Genomic DNA, 6795 nt, shown 5'->3' with positions numbered 1-6795 from the left:
CAACCCAGAGACAGCAGGTATAGCTTATGAGTAAGCAGCTGATAAGTGCTTTTCTGAACGGGGACCTGAAATCTCACTGTTTTATTGCTAGCAATGTGGTAAACTCCTATAAAACAATATTGTATAAAAATAAAATTTAAAAAAGGATATAGTTTTCACAGTAGTAGTAACAATAAAGCTCTATATATAATACTTTTTATTAACAAATAAGCAGGTACTGGCCACCAGGGTCTTGTTTGGAATATGAGACAGCTACCAATTTTTCCTCTGGCAGTCTTTATTTTTCCTCCACTTCCTTCTGTAAATCATTTTGGTAGAGACTCATCCTAATTTAATGTGATACCATTTGTTCCCCAAGTAGTACATAGGAAAGGAAGGTGAGTTTAAGAGGTTTGTGCCTTAAGCAGAGCAAAACATTCCTGGGGAGAGGTTTATCCAACCCATTAATCTTACCTGGAGTACTGACTGATTGTATTGTAACTAAACATTTAAAATTAATTAGAGATTTAAAATTAGAATTCAATTGGAACTAGGCTTCTGTTCTCTGTTTCCTATATTCATGGGGAAGACAGCAAGAATTTCCAATCTCATAAAAATATTATTAGTATAATATGTTATTATGTGTCCAGATACACTATTTAATGAAACATTGCATATGTATAAAATGGGAAAACTATGTTACTAGCATTTCATTCTGCAGTGAAGGGATTTTCAGAATTATGCAAAAATTACACAAAAATTAATTTATTATTATCGAAATATTAACTTATCAAAATACTGGGTTATAATAATAAATCACTGACAACTCTGGATATTCAGGTGAGGCTTTGGTGGGAAAGGATTAAGTCCTGAGCAGTTAAAATAGCAATTTAGTTGCTGAAGTTTTTTCATCTTCAAAAATTTTCCACTGAAAAAATGTCTAATTTTAACTTGAAAACAAAATCCTTAAACTGATTTTTTTTTGTGATTACTTGGTACATGAAAAAAAATGTGACTTGTTGAATGTTTCTGTAAACCTACTGGGAGCCAAGTACAGGTTCTTAAAGACTATTCTCTCTTGTATATAATAATAATAATTAACAATAATAATGATGATGATGTAGTGTTTGCTATGTGCTCCAGAACCCTCACAGTAGCCTGGGTAGGCACACAGAAGAGCAATAAGAGAAGATGGCAGTTTATTGTGTTTGAGAGAGAGGATACATCTAAAATCCTCAAGCAAGATTTTCAGGGGAGGTTGTCAATTACTTTTTGCATCAATAACAATTTTCGTTTTGAAGAAAAAACGTTTAATTTGAGAAGTGGATTTTTTAAGTGGATTAAATACAGGTTCAAGAAGGGCAGGAAAAGAGAAACTGCTACGAGTCAGAAAAGTTCTGAAAACAAGTATAGATCCATTTCTAGTAATTTTGTGTTGGCTTTTTGTTTTTGTTTTCTTTTTTTTTTTGTAACTCAGAAGAGATGAGTATATCTTCAGTAATGAACTTGGCTGATGGCCTCATTCTGAAGGATGACAGAAAATAAAAAATATATTAAAAGTGATGTGCATAGACTGGATTTGATGCCTCTAGGTTATTACTACAAGCTTTGTAAAGAAGGCTAAAGTAATAGGCTGGCAATATAAAACTAAGATCAGTAGCCAAGATTTTTAAGTATAACCATTTTAGGGGAGGTGACTAGTTTTTTTGATGGGTACTTTGGTACACATTTCTGCTTATTTGTCTCCTGAAGATCTTGTGAAATGTGACATATTGTCACAAGTCATTACAGTCAGTTTTGAAACTGTGATCAGAAGTTACATCTAATTTGGTCACATATTATGGCTGACATATGGATGACTGGGGTTGGGTGTATTAAGGAGAGAAGTTACTTGTGGAAGATCATATTCCTTTGCTGGTGGATACCATTACCAGAATAGCAAGTGTAGGCAACATCAAAAGTTGCTGGCATGTTTCTTCTATAATTGCATAAAAAATGATAGACAAGCCCTTGCTATTGAGCTGGTCAAGAAAGCAAGGAGCTTGCAAATGTGACCTCCTAGCCCTTGATGCTGATTTTCTGTGTGGATTTAGATAAATCCCTTAATATTTCATTTGTAGTTTACCTCTCTGTAGAATGCTTATCTCTGTACCATTGAGGCAGGGTGAAAATATACAGTGCTGCTGTCTGTGTTGAGAAATATTATAGGCTGAGGTGAATATTTGCAATGAAATACCAAAATACGAAACTCTAGACTTATGCACTTGCTCAAAGGTTAGCACAGGGGAAGATCTGGACAATACTGTTATCAAGTACTGATAAATATTGTAAGCAGCACTGGAGAAGTAGCATAAAGGTATTTTCACTTTCAGCTGACCTTTTAAATGTATCTTGTGTGGCATGGGAAATAAATCTCCTCTTTAGAGGAGATTCCCAATGAACCTCATGAAATATCAAAAACTGTAGTCCTTGAGTTTTTGTACAACATTGTATAGAAATACAACGTATTTCTGAAACTAAAAAGTAATATTTTAGTTCTGGTTTAAGAGTGAAAATTGATTCCTGTGTTTTTTACAGTTCAGAACTCTTTGCTATGCTAGATGCCTTACAGTGAGAGTGTATTTCATCCTTCAGTGGATGGTATCCCACATACCTCAACACACAAATACAGACTACAGGAAAAGACCAGGCTCTTGCTTAGTGCTCCTGTTTGGGTTTAAGGAGGCAGTTAGAGAGAATGCTGAGAGCAGTTTCTGAATCTGGTGAAAAATTACCCTGAATTATGGAGGGATTATGTTCATATTTACCAATGATGAGCTATGCCCACATTTTCATTGAATATATTGGCTTAGATTATTTTGATCTGCCCTGAGTACCTTTAATGGAGTGAAGATCAGATATTATTTTATCCAGACAGAGCTCTTAGAATTTATTATAAAACTATTTTATGGTAGCATTTTACTTTAAGTGTCTTTAGCAACAGGAAGAAGTTGGGAGCTTGCAAAGAACCCATGAACCCTGGTCCCCAGTCCTTGATGTTGCTCCTTATCAGTGCACCTCATCACCAGTAGTCTCATCATCCTCAGTATAAGTAATTTTAGCCCACAGCATGTTTATTATGACACTGCATATTTCATGCTAAATGTTATTTACTGTAACAGTTGGGCTTAGTGATTATTAGCATGGCATGCAAACATGTCTACGATAAAATGGAATTCTGTCTGTATACGTTCCAAGATAGAATTTCTCCTCAGTCTGTCATGATGAAACAGGCTCGATTTGTTGCATAAAATAGGAAAATTAAATGACAATACAAAATGTTCTCAGTTAAAAAAAAGTAGATTGCAAAGCATACAAATGCTTATGACTGAGTTACTCCCTGGACTGCTTTAGATTAGTCCTTGTTGACTTTAGTCTTCTCCAGCAAAATGTGCTGGGCCATCTAGTATAGGCCGTGCTTTGCCACCAAAGGTTGGACCACTTGATCTTTGAGGTCCCTTCCAGCCTTCTCTATGATAATGCATATGATAACTCTGCACATAAATTACTAATGTTGATATTTTGAACTGTTCTTTTCATGCTTTAGGACAAATACAGATGCAGATCACATTTATGACTCAAAACATATTCAATGTAGGTCCATAAATTACATAAGAAACAGCACAAAGTAATGAGAGATGTGTCATCTTTAGTTTTTCATTTTAGATGCAGCAGTGTGGCATGGAAAATTTACATACTATCTTAGACACTGGCTTTCTTATAGTAAAGAGCTCATTTTGCTTCAAGTCTGCAAGTAAAAATAAAGATGTTTCACAAGAAGGAAACAGTAAGACTTGGCTTGGCCCAAGGTGGGGTGGGGTATGTGAATGAGATCTATATCTTAGCCTAAATCAGCCACTTGGAAAAATCCTGTGGCATTTGTATATTTCCCTTTCCTCATCTATAGAATGCTGTTAATACATTTTTTTTAAAGCACAACTCAGTATATGGAAAGGAGAACATAAAAGCCATGTCCTCTGCTCCAGAGAGGACACACTAGTCCCCAACAGCCAGATACAGAAATACTGTGGTCCAAAAACAGAGGCACAGAAATGGGGAGCAGGGAAGGAGAAACTCAAGTGGGGACCAGTGACACTGTGGCCACAGTGGCTCTGCAGAAATGCTGAGAAATGCCCATTGATAAAAATGGTGAGAGAGAGGAGGGGGATTTCTGTTCAAAACAGTATGCTACCAGCTGGAGTGAAAAGAAATTAGAAAGGAAAGAGTGTTTTGTATCTGATTAATAACCTCACCTTGTCTTTAGGAATTTGAAAAAATGTCTGCATTGTGTTCCAATGCAGTAGTCAGAGATGAAAAATCCCTGTTCTTCAGCATAAAAGTAAATCAATGTGAAAATTATTTCCTCCCACCTTGGGTGAAATTTGTATTTGGGCCAACGTTTCTGCAGTAGCTTTCCTACCTTTGAAATACCCTGGGAGATGTACCTGTTAAGCAATTGTATGTTCTCTAGGTGCCAAAAAGAAGGACAAGCACGGGCACCTGCAGCACCAGGGATTGTGGGAGCATGGCTGGGAGAAAGCAGTAGCACTACACATACACATCTGTACTGTAGCCGGAAGGTGCTGCCACTTATTATCTTTGTTCCAGTATCATAGAAACTGCATGTAAGTTTTAGCCCAACTGAACAGATTACATCCCTCAAAGTCAAAGCAAATACAGGTCTGCAGGAAATACTGATAAAACTGCATGCAACATGCATGTTTGGAGGCTAAGCTTATTCCTTAGTTACTGTGAATGTCAGCTTGCACCATTGGTGAACACTGAATGAAACTAGTCTTGAAGGCATTATGGATAATCGTGTTTTATTTTAAATATTTTGTCAATCAAATTTGAGCAGGAGATTGCAGAACAGTCATTGAAAAAGAGAAACAAAAATGTGATGCATCTCCTATTTTTGTGTTTATTTGAGATACTATAACCACGTAACAATAGAGTCACAAGCAGAAAGATATTCTTTGGATTGGTGCCTTTCTAGGGCATGGTTCCTCACATGATTTCGTATGGGCACATCCCTGTGGACACACAAAGCTCCATCAAAGCATGGTCTGATTACTGTGTAGCATTTCATAGAAACAGGATGTAAGAAGAATCCTTTCAATGAAATAAGTTTGTTTACAGCTAGTAGAGCAGTTTGCAACATTCAGAAAAATCACTAAAATGATTTCCTGGTGGACTCGCTTACCATTTTATTCATATTGTGCCATATTGTGCATGTTACTGATGAAAAGTAAAAGCTCACAGAAGTTATGTAGGCAAAAAATGCTCAAAATTACTAGCTGTGTTTTAAAAACTTAATTACAATCCTAAAGGTCAGATTTCTGGGTGGGTTTTTTTTTTTTTGTTTCCTTTGTAACAGTAATTAGTATTATTCAATAGAATTTCCTATCTGCAGATTTGTAAAACCTCAGTAACTGACACGAATTTGTGTGTATCAGAATATCCAATGAGAGTGACCGAACAGTGAGAGCAACTAAAAGACTGATGCTGTATTGATCATGAAGGTTATATTTCAGTGACTAAAATAAAGAATATACTGTAATTCAAAGCATGTATTCAACAGAAAAATGCAAGACATATACAAAATAGAAACAAAACCCAGAAAACTTCAGCTTGTGCAAACTTTACACCTTTATTTATTTTATATCTGAGTTTATAATAATAATTTGAGATAACTTGACTGGCTGAAAACCCAGACTATTAAAGCTTTCAAGAGTATAATATTAATATAAAACCTACACAGTACTTTTGGAGCATTTGGATACTCTAAATAACTATGTACAAGTTGTGGATGTCACAATTTCTTGCATTATTAATAAAAGTAGTAGCTTTGCATCTTCCCAGTTCTAGTTATTTCTCTAAATATCTCCAGGAAATAGAAGCATAAAATGGCAAGCATTTAAAAATAATGGGTAAGCATCTTTTGAGGAATATGCCTATAAAATGAGTCATGCTTATGTTTACAGTTTCATATTGATTTTCAAACCATAAAATAAGTACAACGTTACAAAACAGGCAAATCAAGGCTGTTACTGTGAGGTCGTGATTAAGAGTCAGTAGTATCTCACTATGTAAGAAACACTGGTGTCAATGGGTAACTCTTGTTTATTGATGGACTTTTGACACTCAACTGAAACGATACATAAAATCACATGATATTTCAGGAAAAGAAACCACACAACCCCAGGCTATTTCCGCAGCACTGAAACAGTTTTCAATCAAATGAAAATTTTAGTCACCTCTGAAAAGTCACTCATTTTTATGTGGGGTATGTAATAGAAAAACCCTAACAATTGTATTTATGTAGACAGAAGTACATATCAAACATACATATTGTGATCATTTTGCAGATGTCCTCAGGACCTCTATTTCATGAAGGGCCCTGACTGGGCATTTTGTCTAAGTAAAATACTATATAGTACTGATTAAGTCCTATGCTACGATCTTCAGTACCATACTGTGGACTCTGCTTTCCTTGAAGTGCTATATTCATGGTAACTTCATTATTTGTTAAATATCATAATAGGAAAGCAAGCCAAACTTCTTGTTTTTTAAAGACAGACATCTTTTCCATCTCATTAAATATTTCCCTACATTGTCTCACATGTTTTATAATATAATTGCAATACAGTCAGTATAAAATTGATAATAGTTATTCAATTTTAATTTACAGAGATGTAGCAGGCTGTCTTCACTGAAACACAACCATAATAAGCTGAATTGCTTTGATGCTACTTTTCAGAAGATATGACTTTGATG

This window comes from Melopsittacus undulatus, chromosome 6 (assembly GCF_012275295.1).
Source record: "Melopsittacus undulatus isolate bMelUnd1 chromosome 6, bMelUnd1.mat.Z, whole genome shotgun sequence".
NCBI classification, from domain to species: Eukaryota; Metazoa; Chordata; class Aves; order Psittaciformes; family Psittaculidae; genus Melopsittacus; species Melopsittacus undulatus.
Note: the sequence above shows the minus strand (reverse complement) of the source record.